We start from the raw sequence: 23137 nt of genomic DNA on the forward strand, positions 1-23137 counted from the left end.
TACCAATCCGGATTCGGTCCGGCTGGATTGTAAATCAGTCCGGTTAGCAATCCCTACAAATAACCCTTCACTCACCTCAGCTCTATGGGCAGACCTAGAAAGCGTCTTATCCATGATGATACCCAAGCTCTTAACAGTAGAATAGAAAATGATAGAAATTCCGTCAAAAAGAATGTCGGGTACCACCACTTCTGAGAGTTTGCTAATATAATAAAGACTACCAATAACAATTACTTGCGATTTCTGTTCGTTAACTTAGAGCCTAAGTTACACGCCCAGCTGCGAATCAATTCTAGATCATCGTTTTTTGATTATTTCGTTTATTTGATGCCAGCCGCTGCTAGATCTTTAAGTCGTTGCATAGATAGATACGCTAAGTGGATCTAAGGGACTCTGTGAAATCATTAAGAGTAGAGGCGAAAGCACAACTCTCTGTGCTGTGGGAGGCAGTGGAGAGTTTGCACCAATCGGAACACTTGTCATCGAGCATAACACGCTACAGATACCAAACAGGAAACCGCGGAATCAAGACAGGCTGTTATGTGCAAAAATTTTACGACTGGAGTCAAGTAAAATACTCGTAGTCCACTCAAAAACTATATCTATGGCTTAGTAGAATATATGTATACCTATGTTGAATCCATTTATAATGAATTGTAGAATTTAAATAGACTTAAAATATATAATTGAATTTGTTTATTTTAAACCGAAAGAAAGAATAAAACAAAAGGAACTAAAGATTTAAATTTAATTTAAGAAATTTTGTCCTTTTATTAGCTCAGTGGGACGCTATAAGAGTTGAAGTGCTGGCTTGAAATAAGTGTGCCCGCATTTATTTGTAAGCCATGATTTGATTAAAGACTATATAGTGTTCAAACCAAGTTTTCTCAAAAGCTGAACAGCTGCTTCTGAGTTGGTTCAGGAAGACGATTGAGATTTGGCATCATTACGCTACTTCTGTGAAAAACGAATTTCAATACGTAATAAAACTTTATAGCATGCGCTTCGAAGCTTGCGAATTAATACATGTCACTGAAGTGTTTTAACAAACCTCTTAGCTGTTTAAATCAGCTTTGAGTTTTTTGAGAAATTCACACCAAAGCCGACCACAGAACTTTATCGTGATAGGTGGACGTAGGTAGTTAATAAAGTTTGGTCAAATCGTGTTCTTTTTTTTAATGCCATGCCGCGCGCTGACGATTTTTTGCCATCTTCTGGCGATATTTGACACTAAATCTAGATCGGAATGTTCGAGACAAAATATTCCTGTTTTAGAATTTATAGCAAGAGCTTTAGATATTGACATCAACAAAAAACACAAGTAGTTACCAGGATTTATGTAATTTTGCGTCTACTTTTAATCTCTTGTTTTTATCTCAGACTCTAAATTAATATGTGTAGGTAGGTATCCAAAACGGCCATCAACCTCCTTCTAATTCCGCATTATTATAATAAATAGTTCTATTGAACCACGATTAAGCGGATATCTGTGTAGACTGGACCGCTTGTAGCGACGAATAAATTAGTTTCCCTAGTTGGCATTTCTGATATTTTTTTTGTCGATTGTAGTCGCTTACTGTTATCGTGAAAGAAATATATATTAATTACTCGTTTTCAGTTTAAGACTAATTAAATATATATATGTATACGACTTTACACATAATTTATTACAAGTAACTATCAGCCTCATATTAATGGTTAGTAGGTTCTTATAGCTACATAGAAACCATAAATATGAGTCTGATAGTTACTGCAAAAAAATGTTTTTTTTTTTTTTTAACTACTACTTAAATTCACAAAATTCAAGCTTCGAGGCGTAAACTACAAGACTTGAGTCGCGACTACTGCGTCTAGAAGCCTTGAAACTTAAAACTTGGCCGTATAAGCCTCAAATTAATAAGTTTCCGTTGCTGCTTACGTTACGATCACAGAAACCTCGAGTCTTTAGGCTTCAAGCTTTAAACCCTCCTAAGCTTTGAAGGTTTACGTCTATAAGGTTTGAAGCATTTAAGTCTTAAAAGTTTCTAACAAATTAGATCAACCTATGCCATATTTGATAGTTATACAGGGTGCCCGTGAGGAACCCGAGAGATTTTAACAGCGTAATCCTGAGGTCATTAGAATTAAAAGATATTATATAAATTTTTGTGAAATAGGGGGAAAAAGAAAAAATGAGTGACGTCAGTCTTTTTGCGATCTGTTAATCACTACACCCAGACATGACTACACAGTGGCAACCTACCTAGTAAGGTTCAAAATATTCTTAAAAAAAGAAACAATAATACTTTCTGCCTAGAACGCTCATTGTTTGAGCTCTTAACGCTCGACTCACCTTCGAGGTTTGAGGGGCTTGAGCTTTCAGTAGGCCCGAGTTTTTAAAGCTTGAGCTCTCTGTGAGGTCCGAGTCTTAAAAACTTACTCTTAAGAGCTCATTAAAAGCTTGAGTCGTTAAGGTTCTGAACGGTTTTTGAGCTCAAACCTTCAACGCTTAAGTCTTCAAAGCTTGAACCTTCAAGGTTTGCGAGTCTTTAAGGTTTCAAAGTTTTCAAGACTAGTCTTTTAACAACACTAGTATAATGACTTAAGTAGGAATGGTAGGTACCGGTACGCCGGAATACGATACTGGAACTCACGTTTTGAAAATAATCTCGCAAAAAGACCGTAAAATAGCGTACAACACTAAACTCTCAATTTTATTTAAAGTTTGCAATAGATACCTGAATTGACCAAAAGTCTCATTAAACTATGAAACTTTGTCAACAACCCGCATTGTTGCTAGTGTCCAGGGGTAATAAGAACGTCCACGAGGATGCTTGTGTCCACTAAGACGTGTGTACAAATGTAATGATGACCTCTGTGTGCATGTACCCGGAAATGAGGATAAACACGCAAAACTTAAACAGATGGCACTGCAATCGCTTACAGAAAACATGTCATTAGATATGCCAACTTCAATAGGTAGATTGTTAACCAAGGGATGAAAGGCACTCATTTCTGTCGCGGTAGTTTAGAATTCGAAGGCAGTGAGAGCACCAATAGTCTGAGACTGAAATGGTGCCTTTCATCCGTGTTAAACACTCTACTTTTCATTTCGAATACGGACAGTAAAATAAATGTGTTGTTTTAAAAATATGTTTAAGTATAATTTTTTGTAGCATTTCTTGAAGCACCAGTTAGATAAAAGGATCGTTATTTATCGAATGGGGAGTTAAATATCAGAATTGATATTATATAACAAAAACCCATTCAAAGCCAATTTTCAATTGCCTATTGTAAAAAAAAAGAAAAAAAAAATTACTTGGAAAGTAAAAAGCTCTAGTGCAGACACATATCACTTTCTGCACACTTTTTAGGAAACAGTGACTCTCTTTCAGAGCATGAGAAATTAAAATAAACATAATCGACTACAGATTTGTAGTTCCAGTTGGAACCAGTAGGTAGGTATATTTTGTGGATTTTAATCTCATTTACGATATATATAAGTAAGAGTAGTTCAAATAAGCAATATGTTGGTATTTTTCTGCAAGAAAGTACGTAGTGCGTAAAAATAGTATTCTCCTAACCGTGTATTATAATAGTATTTTATACAATCGTGATATAATAGAGAGCTTTTTAGTCGAGTACCGTGTTTAGGCAACGAAGCTTGCTGAGTTGCCTAAGTCAGGTACGACATTGAAAAGCTTGATTATATCACTATTGTATACAATACTTTTTTATGAGTCATCAAAAATAATATTTTTTTACTATAAAACCTAAATAAGTAATGAAAATTGGTAAATATCTAAGTAGACAAAAGACATAAACGCATGTGCCCCCGCCAGCCCGTCGCTCGTTCTATGGAAGCGCCACGTGATTGCTCTTTTAGGGTTCCGTAGTCAACTAGGAACCCTTATAGTTTCGCCATGTCCGTCTGTCTGTCTGTCCGAGGCTTTGCTCCGTGGTCGTTAGTGCTAGAAAGCTGAAATTTGGCATGGATATATAAATCAATAAAGCCGAGAAAGTCGTACAATAAAATCTAAAAATTTAATTTTTTAGGGTACCTCCCCTACACGTAAAGTGGGGGTGATTTTTTTTTTGCTTTAACTCTACTGTGTGGGATATCGTTGGAAAGGTCTCTCAAAACTAATAGGGGTCTTCAACAAACATTCTTTGATAAAATGAATATATTCGGAGATAAACGCTCCGAAAGAAAAAAAAAATGTGTCCCCCCCTCTAGGTCCAAAAAATATGAAAAAAATCTTGGAAGTAGAGCTTAAAAAAGACATTAAACGAAAACTATAGCGGATATGATCAGTTAAGCTATTTTTGAGTTATCGCAAAAAGTTTCCCCTTCATAGTAAAAAGACGTACACCCACAGTTCATCCCTTGGTTAACAATCTACCATTCTTTAAGCTCCAGTTTAGCTTATTGTGACGGAAGAGTAACTACGGAACCCTACTCTGAGCATGGCTCGACATGCTCTTGGCCGGTTTTTTTTAATAGTTGACTACAGCGTATCGAAAACAAATAGTTGAGTTAGGAACATGCCATACATGAAAAGTATGAAAATGTAAAAGTACGCAATTATAGTTTGGGACACGAAAACTTAATTCAACCGTAACAGTCGACGAGTAGAAAAAGTAACTTTTTAATATCGTAGGGTGGGTTCTAATATAAAAACAACTTCATTCGTTAAGTTTTTGTCACATTACAAACACATGTTAGTTTTAATTAACGGGAACCTATAAAATGAGCTTACATAACGTATTCAATACTCGTACGAGATTCTAAAAAGCACTCTTATTTCAAGCATCCTTCATATTAAGATGAGATCATTAAAAGATGAGAAATATTTGTAATCATATTATCAAGAATAATCAAGATATCTATAATTTTCCTATATGACAAGGTGTCAATAAAACAGGCGCACACCTCCCCGCTCCCCGGGGACATTTACAATATGTCATTAAACGATGGGCTGACAAGTAACGCTATAGCTACTAACTAGGTATTGTATGTGGTAGTGGTCAACATGTAAGGTATGTAGTTATAACAACAAATATTTAAGGCTTGTTGTTATGGTGTATTGCTAAAAATATTGATGATTCCATGGTCCTTATATGGAGCAGGCTCGTCTTTATTTACTCCCTATGCTGATTGGCCTTAAACTTTTGACCTTATCTTGCTTCCAAAACAAATCAGAACGAACAAACAAATCGGACATCTTGAATTGAAATGAAATGCTCGGTTGTATTGATAAAATAAAGTCTAAAGTGATATTCAAAAATACATGGAATGGGCGTGTATTTATTTTTTATATATACTAAAATTGCCGCTTCCATGATATATACTTTTTATGCTTTGAATTTTATTTTATTTTTGTAGTTCTACTTCTTATAGAATGTATTATTTTGATTACGAAAAATTCTACATATACAATCGTAAAATACGTTTTCTCAAACTTGTAATGAAAATGTTGACATGACATATCAGGTGCGATGAGTAAAGATGATATGTAAAGAAATGTAAGGCAACCTTCTTTTGTTTTTAAACGTCAAATTATGGCACGTCTTGAAATTAAACCATAAAAAACCTATAAGCAAAATCTGCCATTATGCTTTTTTTTGTCTTTTTTGTGTTTGTTAAATATTATTCAAAGGGGAGCAAAAATTTCATTATTTTTGCGCTACGACGCACGCTTCAGGAGATACAGTCCCATAAAGTTATTTTTTCATGCAGAAATCTTCTGAAAAAAAAAGAAAGAAAGAAAAAGAAAAGAAAAAAGCGCCAAAATAATTAAATTTTTTTTCCTATCACATTAGGACATGAAACAATCATCATCATCATCATCCTATTTTTTTAAATTATTTAATTGCAAGTTTGAGAGAAGCACCATACAAATCACGGCGAGAAACGGGGTTGTCGGCCGCGTATCCCTATTAGACCTTGCTACGTTCGGCCGTCTATATCTCTACTTGGCCTGCAACCCTTCGTTTCCCGTCCTCTATAGTAATGTACTATTACAGTACATATGGTGCTAATTTTGCGCACGCGTGCGGGAATGAGCACTTTCCGTGCTTAATATGTCGAAACTTTAAAGGGCTATATGTACTGTAAAACGTTGTACGTGCGTATAGAAAGTAGTTTGAATTAGTTATTTACGATACACGTGCGAATAGGTGATTCACAATTCGTGTCGATTTAAGACACTCCCTTCGGTCGTGTTTTAATTTATCACCAGTCGTTGCGAATTTCTTTTTCTGCACTTGTATCGTAAATAACTAATTCAAATTACTTTCTATGCTCTGTTTAACTTTAAATACCACTGTGGCTAGAATCGCTAATAGATTGTGCGTCTCGTTGCACATTAACCCTTATGACGGTAAAAGAAAACAGGATACCCACGCAAAAAAAGGATTTCCATCAAAATATTTCACGGGTTTCGGGGTTAAGAGAGACATAGCGGTATGTACGAGATTAAAACGGTATTTTTGGGCACAATTCTGCAGAGGCACCAGGAGGGCCAGTAGTTTCATTCGATACATATGTAAAGTTTTTTCCTCATAATCGTTTGGTTCAGTGACCGAGCTAACCGCTATTTTTTCGAGCATTATGCAGATGGCGTCCTCGGGGGAATAAAGTCGGATGTGTGTGTAAAGTGTGTGTGTGTTACGTCGTTGTTGTTGTCCGATCGGTAGCGTAGCCGAATTCGCGTGCAGGGATGTGGTGAGAGATAAACAAACAAGTTTCATTATTGGGCCGGTGCCGCCCGGTGTACATAGTGATGTAGGTAACGAGATTCCCCTCCCGAAACTATTCGCGTGAATAAGCTAGATTCAACTTCCGTTATCAATGTTGCAGGTCATTGAAAATAAGGGTTGGCAAAAATACGTCCCTAAATTCGCTTTTAGTGGGTACCTACATAAATTCGTCTTAAAACGAAAGTGGACGACCGTGCGAAATCGCCTTTCATCATTATTGAATACATCTTGACACAGTTTGATGTATATCAACCACAGCTATGCCCTTTCGTATGATTACCTATTTTGAATTTAATATTGTTATTATAATAAAACTAATAAGGGCGGCACCCCAGGGTAGGTTATTTTTAATGTGTTTGTATATTTTTTGTATTGCTTTTGTATTATTTTCATATTTAACTTTTATATTCATATTGTAAAAAAACCTAAACTAAGACCCGAAATGAATAAAGAATTTTTTTGCGGTTAAAAGGTTAAGTAAGTATCCTCTAGTATCTATAGTACATACTCGTATTTGTTTACAATTTCTCAATTGATATTTCCTTGAGCCTGGAATGGCACCGGCACAACACTAGGGCGGCGCGTCGATAGTGACGTGCTTGATAATACTGCATTGATACGCAGCTCCATTTCATTCCCTTATCGCGATCGCCTTTATGAATAAAGGCGGTTTAAAATTGTCAGTGGCGAGCTATTGAGCTTCAGTATGAGACTTTGTATAAGAATCGTAATAAAATACTGGAACAAGCGAATATCAAGAGCCACTGAAGTTAAATTTCTATTTTATTGTGTAGATAGCGTACGTCAACGTAGCACTGAATGTGAATATGGCTAAACTCGGAAACTTCATGGAGTATGTATGTTGATTTAAACTAACATGATATTCACTCATAATTTTTAAACTTATGGGATATAATCGCGTACACTTACGATTATTATTTGGCCTGACGTTTCGAACGTGACGTTATGTTTTTGGTCATAGGCAGACTCATGCTACATATGCAGAGCATGCTGATTATACGCTAGTTATACTTAAAATATTTTTTTAAGTTATCCATGTAGATATAGGAACTTTTTACCTGTTAACGGATTTTACATTTCCTTTTTGGAATTTATCGGACAGGGAGTATATTTTATATTAATTAGATTATTTAGGTAATTGCTCCTTATTACAGTTTATTTGGAAAGCAAACAGAAATAACTGAAATAAGTGAGCAGGAGATAAGGTTTCAAAATACACACAAAGGACATTCACTTATTTCCTTAACATCTCTCACTAAAACATGTATAACAGAAATAGTACTACAATTAACTACCTACTCTTAAGGTACTAAATTCAATTATTAAATTTGCAAATTTCGTGAAAATATTCAAGGTACGCAATATAAGGTATTCCCGCTCCCGATTCCGTCGTCGTATCGTGTGACAATTGTCCGCAGTCTATCCCTATCTTATTTATGCCAAATTTCGTTTAAAACTATGCAATTTTTTTATTAAAATCAATTGTCATCAATTTACAATATTTTACATACTTATTATATGAACATTATTAAACTTTAATAATTATAGACAAAAATAGGCAAGAAAGGCTGACCACTGGTGCATGGCTTACATTTGCAGACTTTACCTTACAATGATCTATCTTATTTTAAAAACATTAAAACGGCGGAAGGTCGTAAAAAAGATACACCCAAAGCTTTTATCTCAGAGGCAAATACAACGGTTCTTCCGAAGGACATTTTGCAAATACCTACCAACGTAATGCGAGGTTTGGAATGGGGGCCATGTAAGACAACCGTTACAAAACAGATTGTTTATTCTGTTTGTGCAAACACCAGGTCCAAGTCTGCATCTATATCCTTTTATCTTTTTACGACTTTCAAGGTTAATAAAATCCTTAAGTCGAGAAAACCGGCTATTTACATTTTATAGCGGTTGTTAGATATGATGTTAAAATAAGATCAAGTCAATTTCCCAAAGACACCTGTAGTCTAATTAACTCCATTTTGGAGATAATCAATAATTAATTTTTATTTATCAAGGCCCCTACAAACGTGCACATTTGCCCTAGGACCTGTTAACATATTGGTTTATGTTGAGTGTGAGTTTATACATTTGCTACTAAACCCAAGTTAGTACTTGCTCGCTCGGACGTTCGATGTTCGAAATGATGTTGATATGTTATAGTTTCCAAATGTTCGGTTGAGTTAAATTCAGGGCCTGTTTCACAAAGTCTGAGTAAAGGATTGGATAGCTTATTAACTAATAAATTGACTGTCAAATAAAACTACCATAAGTTGTAAAGGTATTTATCTACCAATTGAGCTTATTTGAAGATTGTGAAACGTCAACGATGACTTTATTCGTCAGATAAGTGGCAAGAAGCTTATTCAGGACTTTACCCAGCTTTGTGACAGTAACAGGCCCTCAATATCCATGCTACAACAACGCAATATGCGGCATTTAATTACTTTTTATGAAAATAAATGAATAATGAGAATTAACTATGCCATTTAGTTTCGTTAAATGTACTCTGAAATTGACAACATTTCATTTTTATAAAACCTGAAATTTTACATATGATTTGGAAGTATTTTGCTCCCTGAACACTGCAATATAATAATATAAATTTAATATGGCTTATTACAAATAATACAAAATATGCCATTCAACACGAAAAAAAATTAGCTGTCATAATATTGGATTTGACATTGTCATTTAAATACGACGTATTGATTGAATTTCAAAACAAAGAGAAATTTATTTACATAATTCGACAAAGCCGTATGGATCGGTGAGGTATATACTCCTCCAAAGTATACCAAATACTGTTTCCTACTGTTACCTACTGCAAAAATGATTCGTCGAAGATATCGGTACAAACATTTAATTACATTACATTCGCTAGTGTTTATCCGTCGATCCGTCGTGTCCGTATGAAAGCCTGGTATCGGTTTCGTGTATCAGTATCCGTTATAATATCCAAATCGTCGAAGAAATCTCATATTTTATCGAAATTGTTTTAAAACAACAACGGACCAGTTTAAAATATTGACAATGACAGACAACGTCAGATTAATTAAGTCATGTTTTTTTTCTATCGATATATCTATAAGACCTAGCTTCTAGCGTAGAACTGGAGTTACGCCATTTTAGAATAAGTATACATTTAAAGAAATTATAATAAATTAAATACAAATCGTAGTAAAAAAATAACCTATTAGCGTATTCCTCGTTTCAATTAAAATGCAGAGAACCCACAGACATAATACACCGAGACCGATAGTGCGGCTACTCAGCCAAAAGTGAAGCCGAAACACGATCGACGTGTGCGTGCGACGCTCGTGTCTTACGCTCAGAAACGCACACAAGTATACAAAAGCGGGTTGCCAGTATTTATTTATTCCCGTCAGAGTAGGGGTATTTTAACAACATTTTTTTACTTGATTATCAATAATTTGGAAGTATGTAGATTTTTAATTTTGTAACAAAAAGCTTTTTAGGGTTACATTATTACATTGAACCCTCAAAAATTGAGTGTGATTGCAATATTGCTGCGGTCGACCGCATTACTGCAGGAAATGTCAAATACATAGGTCATTTACTTAATACGAAATCTATCAAATTAGTCTATAAAACCAGACAAGTGCGAGTCGGACTTGCCCACCGAGGGTTCCGTACTTTTTAGTATTTGTTGTTATAGCAGCAACAGTAATACATCATCTGTGAAAATTTCAACTGTCTAGCTATCACGGTTCATGAGATACAGACGGACGGACGGACAGCGGAGTCTTAATAATAGGGCCCCGTTTTACCCTTTGGGTATGGAACCCTAATAAAAATGTATCAATAATTACCCGTTCTATAGCGGTGCGCGGCAACCACTGCTAGACACCAAAATTGGTCCGGACGTGGACCGCATGTACTTGTAAGATTCAAAGATTTTAGTTGTACATCATAGGTAGATTACAAGATGCTACATAAATTTTTTGGTATCACTATGTCGTGGCTATTGGCATACAAATTCAATAAAGATAGCAACGTGACGAAATCGCTGGGAGAGCCACGCCTGTTTTTTGGCAATAAGGTTTAAATAAATAAGCTTTTACTATTTTATTTTTATTTTACAAATATGAAAAAAATACTATATTTGAATACATTTTACAAGTGTACAAACAATGAGGTACCTCACAAGCTGACTCTGTTCAGTATTGGCGCTATAGTGTCGGATTTCTAAATCGATCATTACATGAAATAAAAATTAAACTGAAATATTATTAAAAAAAAAACATATTTTGAAATAAAATAACGAAAAATATAATTTCCTTTAATAATACAGGGAACTTAAAGTAAGCGTACTTATTTTAGAATGTCAACCTCATGCCTCATGTGGAGGAAAAATGATTCATTTAACTGGCAACATTTATAAGCAATGGCGGCTGACGAAGGTTTGGATTTTAGTATTCACAATTACGTAAAAATATCATATTAAACTCGATGCTTACGCGTGGAACGTAATATCAGGTGATTTTTTTTTATTTAGTGATGAATCGTGACACCCATTCAACGCACAAACAGCCATCATTCCTGTATTTTTTAATTTACAACCGGGAGGTGTACACAAACCGACTCGACCTTGAGTACTACGAAGGCCGTTCGAACTACTTCGAACTTGTGCGACATAATGTCGCCCCTGAAGTGGCTTCACTAAGGATGTGCGGACTACTCATCTATGCTTTTTAAATCTATGCAGAGAACCAATAAAATGATAGGGTCAAAAAATTGAAATGTTGTCAATTGACGGAGTTTAATAAAAACACTGTGTAAACATTTAAAACTAGCTTCTGCTCGCGACTTCGTCTGCGTACAATTTTATTAGAACTTCTATTAGTATATAGTATATACCACTCGCATTATAATTTTAAACTTACCGACTTAATGGATTATTTCCGTAATAAAACTGTCGTATGTCCTTTTTCGGGACTCAAAAGATCTATTTTTCATAGAAATCGGATGGAATCGGCTGGAATCGAACCAGCGGCCTCTGCTATCGCGGCAGGTGCCTGGAGCACTGGAGGCCTTGGTCACTTTTTCTTAGTATATGTATGACATTTATTTCGGTTTATAAAAACCGTAAACTGCAATAAAAAATTACCTCGCGGTAAGGCGCCGTTAGATGCTGCCAAATAGAGTTACTTCTGCATTTATAATATTAGTATGGATGTGACGGTTAATTGTGTCAATAATGTTTTATTATCCTTTTATATCATCGTTAATTTTACACCATGTCAGGCTTCTGAGTTTATAGCTCGATGTTTAGTGAACATGACGTGAAGGGATCGTCTGTGTATTAAACATGAATTAAGGCCACCAACTTCGTGCAATGATGAGCGACAAGCGTAGGTGAATTTGACATGCTAATGCTTTTGCCATGTAGTTACCAAATTTCATGAAATTATCAAGATATTACGCAACCTTTTACTCACATTTGCAACCTAATACTTCAAACAGGAATCTTCCCGGACAGTCTCAAAATTGCGGTAGTCAAACCATTGTTTAAAAAAAATGATAAAGAAAAAATAGAAAACTATAGACCTATCGCATTGTTATCAATATTTTCGAAAATTATAGAACGAATAATATACGAACAATTGTACAATTACTTGGAAAGCAAACGCATTTTAGCTAACGAACAAAATGGTTTTAGGAAAAATAAATCAACTTCCTCTGCTATCTACAAATTAATTAACACGATCATTACTAATATTGATAAAAGAAACCCAGTTTGTGCGATATATATGGATATGACGAAGGCCTTTGACTTCGTCAATCATGATATACTGTTGCATAAACTGGAGCAGTACGGAGTTAGAAAAAAATGAAAATGAAAATGAAAATGAAAATGAAAATGATTTATTTCATAACACGATGAAATTTCATTCATTTAAATAAAAAAAAAAAAATCAAAAAATTCATTTAAATTTATTTCATTTTAGTTAGAGGTGTTGCTTTGAGCTTATTTAAATCATATCTGACAAATAGAATGCAATGCACAAAGATAACGAAAATATGTAACACAACAAAACAAGAATTGGCTTACTACTCCACGATGAAACCAATATTGTCAGGAGTTCCACAGGGAAGCATCTTAGGGCCGTTGTTGTTTTTAGTATATATAAACGACCTCCCTCATCATGTTGAACATCCAATAGTCCTATTTGCGGATGACTGTACAGTCTTAATTGAGATGACGAATCCTAATACATATGAATCTGAGATCAATAGTGCACTATCAGCTGTCGCGCAGTGGCTTGAAGATAATAGATTAAAGATGAATACTACAAAAACTAAAATAATGCAGTTTTATCAACCTCTCTCAAATGCAATGAATATAAATATAAATTATAATAATGAAACTATTGAAGATGTAAAGGTCATAAAATTTTTAGGTTTAGAAATTGACTGTCATATCGATTGGAAACCGCACACTGAGTCTTTATGTAAACGTGTAAACAGTTTCGTATTTGCTCTCAGAAAAATGTCGCAAACTTCAGACCGCAATACTGTTTTACTAGCGTATCATGGATACATCGAATCTATTTTAAGATATGCAATAATATTCTGGGGTAACTCAACAAACAAACTACTCGTATTTAGAGCGCAAAAAAAATGCATTCGCGCCATATGTGGCCTAGAAATAGACGATTCATGCAAAACTTATTTCAAAGAATTAAAAGTACTGACACTTGCAAGCCTATATATTTACGAACTGGCAGTTTTTGTTAAATCTAATCCGGAACTGTTTCCACTAAGATCGAATCCGAACGTGAGAAGTACCAGATATAGACATGCAATACAAACGAGAGGTGGCAAAACTGCTTTATTAAGGAAAAGTATATTAGGCATGGCGTCCAAAATATACAATTCACTACCTGAAAGCCTTAAAGTATTAGAGATCCAAAAGTTTAAAAACATATTAAAGACAGAGCTCATCAAAGGAACATACTATACCATCAATGAATTTTTATCTGACAAAAACTTTGCCCGTGACCAAAAGTATCCCTTCTATTAATTTATTTTATGTGACAATTTCAATGTATCCGAATATCAAATTAATGTGCTATAATGTAAATATATAATAGGTTCTAAGCTATCTAGATAATAAGTTAGCTATAAGATTAAATATTTGTACACCTATATGGTAGATCACAGAGTACTATATCATTTCACTGTCATCTGTATTATAACCTGTGTTTCACAAATAAAATATTACTTACTTACTTACTTACTTACTTAAACTAAATAGGATTATCCTATTGTAAGTACAAAGTTTCAGAGCGATCTAGCTATTCGTTTTTAAAGGAGAGCGTAACAACGTTTGTATGGAGAACCGAGCTTGCTGCGGACTCATAAGAGAAAAGAGGACGGCCGATTCTCCATACAAACGTAGTTCCCATTTTTCTCTCTGGATATTGATATTTTGGAAAATATGTTTACATAATTTGATGTTAGGTTAGCTATGAATATAAAAGCGAAAAACAGATTTCCTACAAAGTTTTTAATGCTTCTAACTCCTATAATAATTAATAATTGTTGAATGTGCTGTGGTTGATGTACGTCAAATACTTTGTAGCCAAATAGTTCGGTACACCCTATATTTAGTATGGTGTACCGATCTATTTTGTCACTTTGACTGCTACGAAGATTTAGACACAATTTGTTGACTGACTGTACAACAAATTGTGTCAAAATATTTTCAATAATGTTAATATCCAGAGAGTTAAATGAGTTATGAATATTACCCGTGTGATGTATTGAAGTCACATTGATTTAATATTGGAGTCTCTTGTTTCCTCGCTTTTCAATATTTTGCAACCTTAATAACCGTTTATTAGTCCAACACATCCAACACGTCCAATACATGTATATTTGGACATAGGTTATATATGTAAATGTCGTTAACGGGCCAGCGAGTCATTACAAAAAACGACCAGTCGCTCATGCGACACACAAACATAACACAAACATCCCTCGATAAGCTGGGTTGAAACGTTTTTCCAAACAAAATATCTGGGAATAGCCTAATATATTTACTGGAAACATCAAGCTATAAGTAATATCTTTTGTTTCCTGACTTCTTATTTTCAAATACCCATCTCAACTCTCGCGCACGCAGCATTACCGCATTGAGATCATTAATGCGCAAGGTTGCCAGCCTTATTATCTTTTACATGATACATTCCGGAGAATGTACTGAAGAAATGCACAACTTTATCCCTCCGTCCCCATTTCACCATCGGACTACCAGACAATCGGCACCTGTCATGTTACATTGTATGTTTAAGGTAAGGTAAGTGAATGTGTTGAACGAAGACATTGTGTATTCATTATTTATATTTTAACACAGTGTCAGTTTACGTGTGCATATCTTTGTATACCTTTCAAAACATAAACGTATACTAGACCAGTAAATAATAAATAATAATAAATAAATAAATATTATAGGACATTATTACACAAATTGACTAAGTCCCACAGTAAGCTCAATAAGGCTTGTGTTGAGGGTACATAGACAACGATATATATAATATATAATTATAAATACTTAAATACATAGAAAACACCCATGACTCGGGAACAAATATCCATGCTCATCACACGAATAAATGCCCTTACCAGGATTTGGCAGACCGGACCAGACCGGTCGTCAGTATTTATTTTTCACTGAAAAGTGACTAGTACTAACCTAAATGCAGGGGGGCGAAACTGATCCTTTCGGGCATTATTCTTGGCTCCGTTTGGCTTAGCATTGGCCCGAGCAATTATTAAGATTAAGGTTGGCACAATACCACAGATAAGATAATGACTTGAAATATGATTACCCTAAATATCCGAAAGGGATAGTGCCATATATTAGAAATGGACAGCATGATTCGTCCCTGAATCGCTATGAAACTTTGGTTTTGTAGGAAGTTTCTCTTCTGAACAGTAGTTACTTATTCTGAGCTAAATGTCAGCCGCAAGTAAGATTTTTGAATTATCAATTAGACTTAGTGTGGGCCGTGATAAATGATGTGTATTGTAATATTTTTGACACTGCTGTATTTTGAATATTAATACGTTTGTACTATTTTCGTACAGAGCCATTCCGAATGTAGGACTGTAGGTGGTTTTTTTTATTGATTTTATTCCAAAGCACAAAGGAAAACATTGTTAATTAAAGATAAGGCATTCTCGCTCCGCCGCTCCATTTTATTCAACATGTGACTTCATCCACATGGAGCTTTATTAATAGTACTATTATTACCGTAAAAAGGGGTGAGTAGGGACAAACAGACATTCAAACCTCGAAAAAAAAATCAGATGTGGCACGTTGATTTTTATACATAAAAAAAGTTTGTGTCAATTTTAGTTTTTAATGGTTATTTGTCGTTTTATTTCATAATTTTGACATAAGCACAAATAGTGCGAAATCCCACCTCACCCCGTAGTTGGGGTTATAGGGGATAGCAATATTATTATATTATTATTTATTATTAGTTTTTCTCGGGGGAGGCCTAACCCCTAGAGAACGCGTCCCCAGGCGGCGGATAGGGGAATGCTCGGCAGATATGCAGGGTAGGAGTGAAATAAAATAGCTCCCGCGGACCAAACAGGCCGGAGAAGGACACTCCGTTATAAAACCCCTGCGGCGAGCTTCCTGGACATATTCCGGGGCAAGGTCAAGAGCAGTGCTGCGTGCTTGGGCTGGAGTATGCAGAAGAAATGGCGGCGGATGAGTCCCTGGGGGGCCAACGGCGGCGTTCACGTCTCGTAGCAGGCGACAGTCTTGGCGTCAGGTGGCAACCGGCCGTAAAACTAAAAGCCAAAACACATCCTCCTCGTAAAACATGAAAAGTACAACCAAAAAGAGAATACGTTCAACTGTTAGGGCGTACCCCGAAAGCGACGCAAATCTTTCCATTGCGACACATGCGAATCCAAATGAATGTAATGCTAGGGCGTCCCCCAAAAGCGACGAACACAATGACAAAAGCAAAACATATTCGCTTGCATGTAAAAACATCAAACTTGCGACCTGGAACCTCGGTACCCTTACCGGTAGGAGTCAGGAACTGTCAAAAGTATTGCAAAATAGAAATATAAATGCATGCTGCCTGCAAGAAACAAAGTGGAAGGGTTCCAAATCCCGAGATATTGGACAAGGCTACCAACTCATATATAATGGTACGAACAGCGGAGAGAATGGAGTAGCTGTTGTACTAGACCACCAATTCAAGCAGCGGATAATCAATATAACCCGTAAAAGCGACCGACTTATTGCTGTCAAATTAGCCATGGACCAACAACAACCCACCAATATCATCTCGGCATACGCACCACAAATAGGCCGTCACGAATCTGAAAAATCTAAATTCTGGGAAGACTTCGATGATCTCATGAACACAATACCCCCTGAAGAAACCATGTTCATAGGCGGTGATCTTAACGGACACGTTGGTGCAACTAACTCGTCCTTTCAAAACACCCACGGAGGACACGGCTTCGGTACGCTGAACAAACCGGGAGAAGAAATCTTGGATTTCGGTACTCGTCATAACCTGTCAATAGTGAATACATATTTCCAGAAAAAGCCTGAGCACTTAATAACATACAAAAGCGGTGGAAAATGCTCCCAAATAGACTACATCCTCACAAATAGAAGCCTACTAAAACGCTGTAAGGATTGCAAGGTTATTCCCGGCGAGGCGTTAACAACACAGCATCGAATATTGGTATCCGTTTTCAATCTACCCAAACCCATAAAAACAATAGTAGATAGGACCCCGAAAATCAAATGGCGACAGCTATACAGCGAAAAGGGCGAAAAACTTACAAGTCAGATAAATTCATACCTGAACGGAGATTTTGCCAAGGAGTATAACAAAGATGCCAACATTATGTGGTCAAACTTTGAAACAAACTGTATTGAACAAGCAGCTAACATCCTAGGAGTATCAAAGGGTGGGCTTAGTAACAATAAAGACCCCACATGGTGGACGGATGAAGTAAAACAACTGGTGAAAGAGAAGAGAGACCTATTTAAACTATGGCAGAAGACCCAGCTCGAAGAAGACCACATAGAATACAAACGTGCAAAGAAAGTTACCAAGAGCAGAGTGGCACAGGCAATGGCAGAATCCAAGGAGAACCTTTATAGCAGGCTGGAACAAGCGCAAACAGATAGCGAAATTTTTAAAATTGCAAAACAACGCCACCGATCTACGCTAGATATAAAAGCGAACAAGTACATCCGGGATGAAGATGGCAAATTTCTAACATCAAATGATAACATTAACGCCAGATGGTGCCATTATTACCAGGTTAATGAGGAATTTCCAAGTCAACCTCTATCACCAATTAAAATAGTCGAGGGACCAGCTGAAGGCATCAAAGAGAGCGAAGTTAAACTTGCAATCAGTAAAATGAAGAACCATAAAGCTACTGGCCCCGATGGAATACCCGCTGACTTATGGAAAAGACTTGGAACCACAGGAGTGGAGTGGCTAACGAAGCTGTTTAACACCATACTCAGTAGCAACAAGATCCCTGAAGCATGGCGACACAGTCATCTCCTCCCCTTCTACAAGAACAAAGGTGACGTCAGCGACTGCAGTAACTATAGAGGTATCAAACTCACATCGCACACCCTAAAAATATGGGAACGCATCCTTCACAACCGCTTTCTAAAACTCGTGACCATATCAGAAAACCAGTATGGATTTACCGCATCAAGATCAACTACGGATGCAATACAAACAGTGCGGATACTGATGGAAAAAGCTCGTAGTAACCGAGAAGACCTACATCTTGTCTTCATAGACCTAGAGAAAGCGTTCGACAGGGTACCGCGAAAACTAGTATGGCAAGCTCTTAGATCACAAAGAATACCTGAGTGCTACATATCACTGGTGCAGGATATGTACGATAACATAAGTACACGGGTGAGAAGCCTAGCTGGCACAAGCGACCCCTTCGAGGTCAAAGTTGGTGTGCATCAAGGCTCTGCCCTTAGTCCGTTAATTTTTAACATTGTTATGGACTACCTCACAAAAGAAATCCAGACTCCCTTACCATGGTGCTTGCTGTACGCAGACGACGTTGTCCTCATTGACAAATGCGCGAAACAACTGCAGAGTAACTTGGAGTTATGGAGGCATGCCCTGGAATCCAACGGTCTAAAGATTAGTCGAAGCAAAACTGAGTACCTGCCATGTCACTATAGCCCCACTAAGAAGACAGCACCCACAATGCGAATAGATGGCCACCCAGTACCAATAGTGAGCCACTTCAAATACCTAGGCTCGGTCATGTCCGCAGACGCAAATGTGGATATGGACGTGACACACAGGGTAAATATAGCTTGGCAGAGATGGAGAGCGCTTACGGGTGTGCTGTGTGACCATCGTATGCCGATAAAGACCAAAGGAAAGGTATACAAGACAGCTGTAAGACCAGCTATGGTGTACGGTGCCGAATGTTGGGCGATCCATAAACATCATGAACAAAAACTCCATACCTGTGAGATGAAGATGCTGAGGTGGGCGGCCGGCGTAACGAGACTCGATAAAGTACACAACGAACACATCAGAGGAAGCTACAAGGTCGCCCCCATCACTGACAAGATCAAAGAATCCCGCATGAGATGGTACGGACACGTCATGAGACGAGATGAAGATCATGTCGTCAAGAAAGCTCTCTCACTACCAGACAGCAAGAGAGGAAGAGGACGACCGCTTGCTACGTGGAGGTCCACTATATCAAAGGATTTGAAACAGGCCCAGCTGAACGAAGAGACAACCCAGGATCGACCGATCTGGCGCATGAGAACGAGGAGGGCCGACCCCAAATAATGGGAAGAGGCACGGAAAGAAGAAGAAGATTATTTATTATTAGTTTGTGTACCTTTATGCTCAAACAATTTAAATAAAAAAAAACATACATGTATAAATATATATATACGGGCTTTAACATTCAGATTTTAAACCTATACTGTAAAAGAATTTCCTGTGATTGCAACGTTAAATGAAAATAAATATTTTTATTTCTATTTTTAAACGTATGGGTTGAAACTTACGGAGATTCCAGTTTTTCCAAACGTTATAATTTAACAACTCCTGTGCCAACAAGTGTTGCCTGAAAAAAAATCTAAATGTAAAATAAAATTACTCTTACCAACTTGAGCCAGAAAATCAAAACAGTAACTGAAAACATTCGCATCGCCTCCTCAATCCCTTCTCACCCCATTTTATGGTATATAAGTCTAGTTCCTCATTTAGGAATTGGGAGCGTGCACGACTGTCACGCAACCTAGTGTCCGCAAGTCTAGGGGAAAACGTCAATTCACTACATCTTATAAAACTACTCCAAAACTAAAAACTACTGAACGGATTTTCATACGACTTTCATCAATCAATAAAGTGATTCTTGAGGAAGGATTAAGTATATAACTTGTTAAGGTTTTGTGTAAATTGTTTGAAATATAACGATGTTTTCGGAAAAAAATCACGCTGGCTAGGAGCTTATCGAAAACGCTGCCTAATACGTTTGAGCTATAACAACACAATGTATGGTGGGGTTGTTTCTCATTCATAGGTCTACAAAAAAGTCCGCGATGTTAAATGTCTATCTTTTAAGGATTTCATTTTTTGTTTCATTACCATGCTTAGTAGATGAGGCATTATAAAATGAACACGACTTATATATTGGTAAACTCAAATGTCATAAAACCATGATTTCCACACGTTACCCAGCAGTTGTAACCATGGCAATGAGCAACAGGGTGACCCTTTGAACCATACACATTCATCAGCATTAAAAATTTAAAAGTAAGTAGCGTATCAGATTATGCGTAAAAAGTATCTACCTTTCTTTGATAGCTCAACAAAAAGAGATACATCTCTATATAAATAACAATTAAACTGTTACAGATAACTATGAACGCAAGCTGTCGAGATTATACATTTTTTTTTTTTTTTTTTAAGTATGAAACAAACGGTCATACAAAAAAATATTATTACAGTTTCTTATCTTAATCTAGACCTATAGTTTCCATGTTTGTTAAACATATCTTTATATAGAAGCACGAAAAGTACCTATCTACGTTTAGGTTCAGCTAAATAGTAAGAGGTTACACAGAATTTGAGAAATCAGATTTACAAAACACTCACATACTTTATCTTTAAAATTGCAAAGTAACTAATCGATGTAACGATATCGATATATCGGTCGATGTTATCGGCATCCCCGATTAAAAATACACCCGATATCACAGTTTAAAAAGCGCGAAAGCAAAATGATTTGCGCATAGATTATCTGCTAATAATTTGAATAAATTTTGTTTCCTTAAGAAAAATTCACCTAAAGTGGACTTCAATTACTATTTTGAATTTGATTTATTTTTGCTTTGATTGTTTGTTGACTACCTAAATAAATGTTTTCTTTGATTTTGATTTGTCATTTTTCTTTGTTTTATTTTTCAGGTTTTACAAACTTTACAAAATGTAGTGTCTATTGAACATAAGTTTACCTATAATACATATAAAGTAAATAATTATTTATTTAATGTAACTAACTACTAAGCCAAGGATAATGGTATCAGTATCGGTTTCGCCGATTATTCACGTAAAAATCGGTATCGGTATCATATCGGCAAATTCATAATACATTCCTATTTCATACGCTATTATTGATGCCGACTGTGGGTACAGCCGTTTTGAAAGTACCTAACTGCAGAAACAAACATGTTAAAACTACAAAACGTAGGTTTATAACATTATGTTACCATATTGATATCATTGTCTTGTAAATTGGATCGTTTTACCTTAAATGCGTTCCATTATGCTGACGATATTCCAGCGCGCGAAGCAAATCGTCTTTTCTGACTTTTAGTATCTATGAGTTCTACGAGTGGAAGTGCACTAGAACACCAGACTTCTGAACTTCTTAAGTATTCGATTTTATAGAATACACCTGACTCGAGAACATCTGAGGAACAGACTAAGAAACTCGAGGTTTCATAAATTTTGAAGTTTTATTGGCAATAATAAATCGAGAATTGGGTAGTATTTTTTTAATCTGGTCTTTTGAGAGCAAAGTTCGAGATTCTATAAAGTTTATAAGGAGATACTTTCTTAGTTACGACCAATATAGAAATAAAAGTAAGGGTGAATTTTCTGCTTTAGTGTATGTGTCCCTTACCTTAAGTTTGATTTATTAATAATTATTTAGAATAAAATAAAATTATATTATTGCAATTGGCACTTTCTGTAAAAAGTGAGTCCTTAGCCAATGAACAAACCCTAAAAGTCCACATAGGGCTACTTCTCAGGAATGCTTTAACGTTAATATTATTTTGATTAGAACAAAAGAAAAAAAATCAAACAAAAGTTATTTCCAATAATCGACAACAAAAAGAAACATTCCGTATTAATCATTGGCAGTGTTTTTGATAATTTGTTCTAAAATGTTTGGCAATGATGACATTTATCAAAAGTCTAGTGTCATAAATAAAAAAGATAATGAACAGGTCGAAGAAGGCTTCGTAGCTTCGTACTATTCTATGAGGATGTATTACCTCAGGAGCTATAAAACACACACGCTGCTCCAATGTAAAAAAAAACGTAATTTGTTAATTTCTTCGTAACCACTACACCGGTTGTTATGATACTTTGTATACTATGTAGTTGGTTCTAAATACCCTAGTGCATGTGTACATTTCGGCTTTGTCCAATGGCTAGGGACACACTATATAACTAAAAGTTATTTCAACATGCTTATTATGAAGTGTTAACAATTTTAATTAAAGTTCACCAATTTAAATTCGCCAACAAAGAAGTACCAAAATGAGTTTCAGTCTTTAAAATTTCCGGGGTTGAAGTATTAACAATTTTAATTAAAGTTCACCAATTTAAATTCGCCAACAAAGAAGTACCAAAATGAGTTTTAGTCTTTAAAATTTCCGGGGTTAATAATTCAGGGGATCTTTGCACAATAATGCACTTTCAAACCGTAAAAAAATAACTACAACATCCTAAAACACAAAATTTCATACAACTCTAACGTTAATAATAATTATTTATTAGTGACGACCGGTCTGGCCTAGTGGGTAGTGAGGTAGTGACCCTGCCTATGAAGCCGATGGTCCCGGTTTCAAATGCTGGTAAGGGTAAATGGTCATCACACAAATAAATATTTGTGTGATGAGCACGGATACTTATTTGTTCCTGAGTCATGGGTGTTTTCTATGTATCTAAGTATTTATATATTATATATACATATATCGTCGTCTAAGTACCTACAACAGAAGCTTTATTGAGCTTACTGTGGGACTTAGTCAATTTGTGTAAATAATTAT

Source organism: Cydia pomonella, chromosome 7, assembly GCF_033807575.1.
Source record: "Cydia pomonella isolate Wapato2018A chromosome 7, ilCydPomo1, whole genome shotgun sequence".
NCBI classification, from domain to species: Eukaryota; Metazoa; Arthropoda; class Insecta; order Lepidoptera; family Tortricidae; genus Cydia; species Cydia pomonella.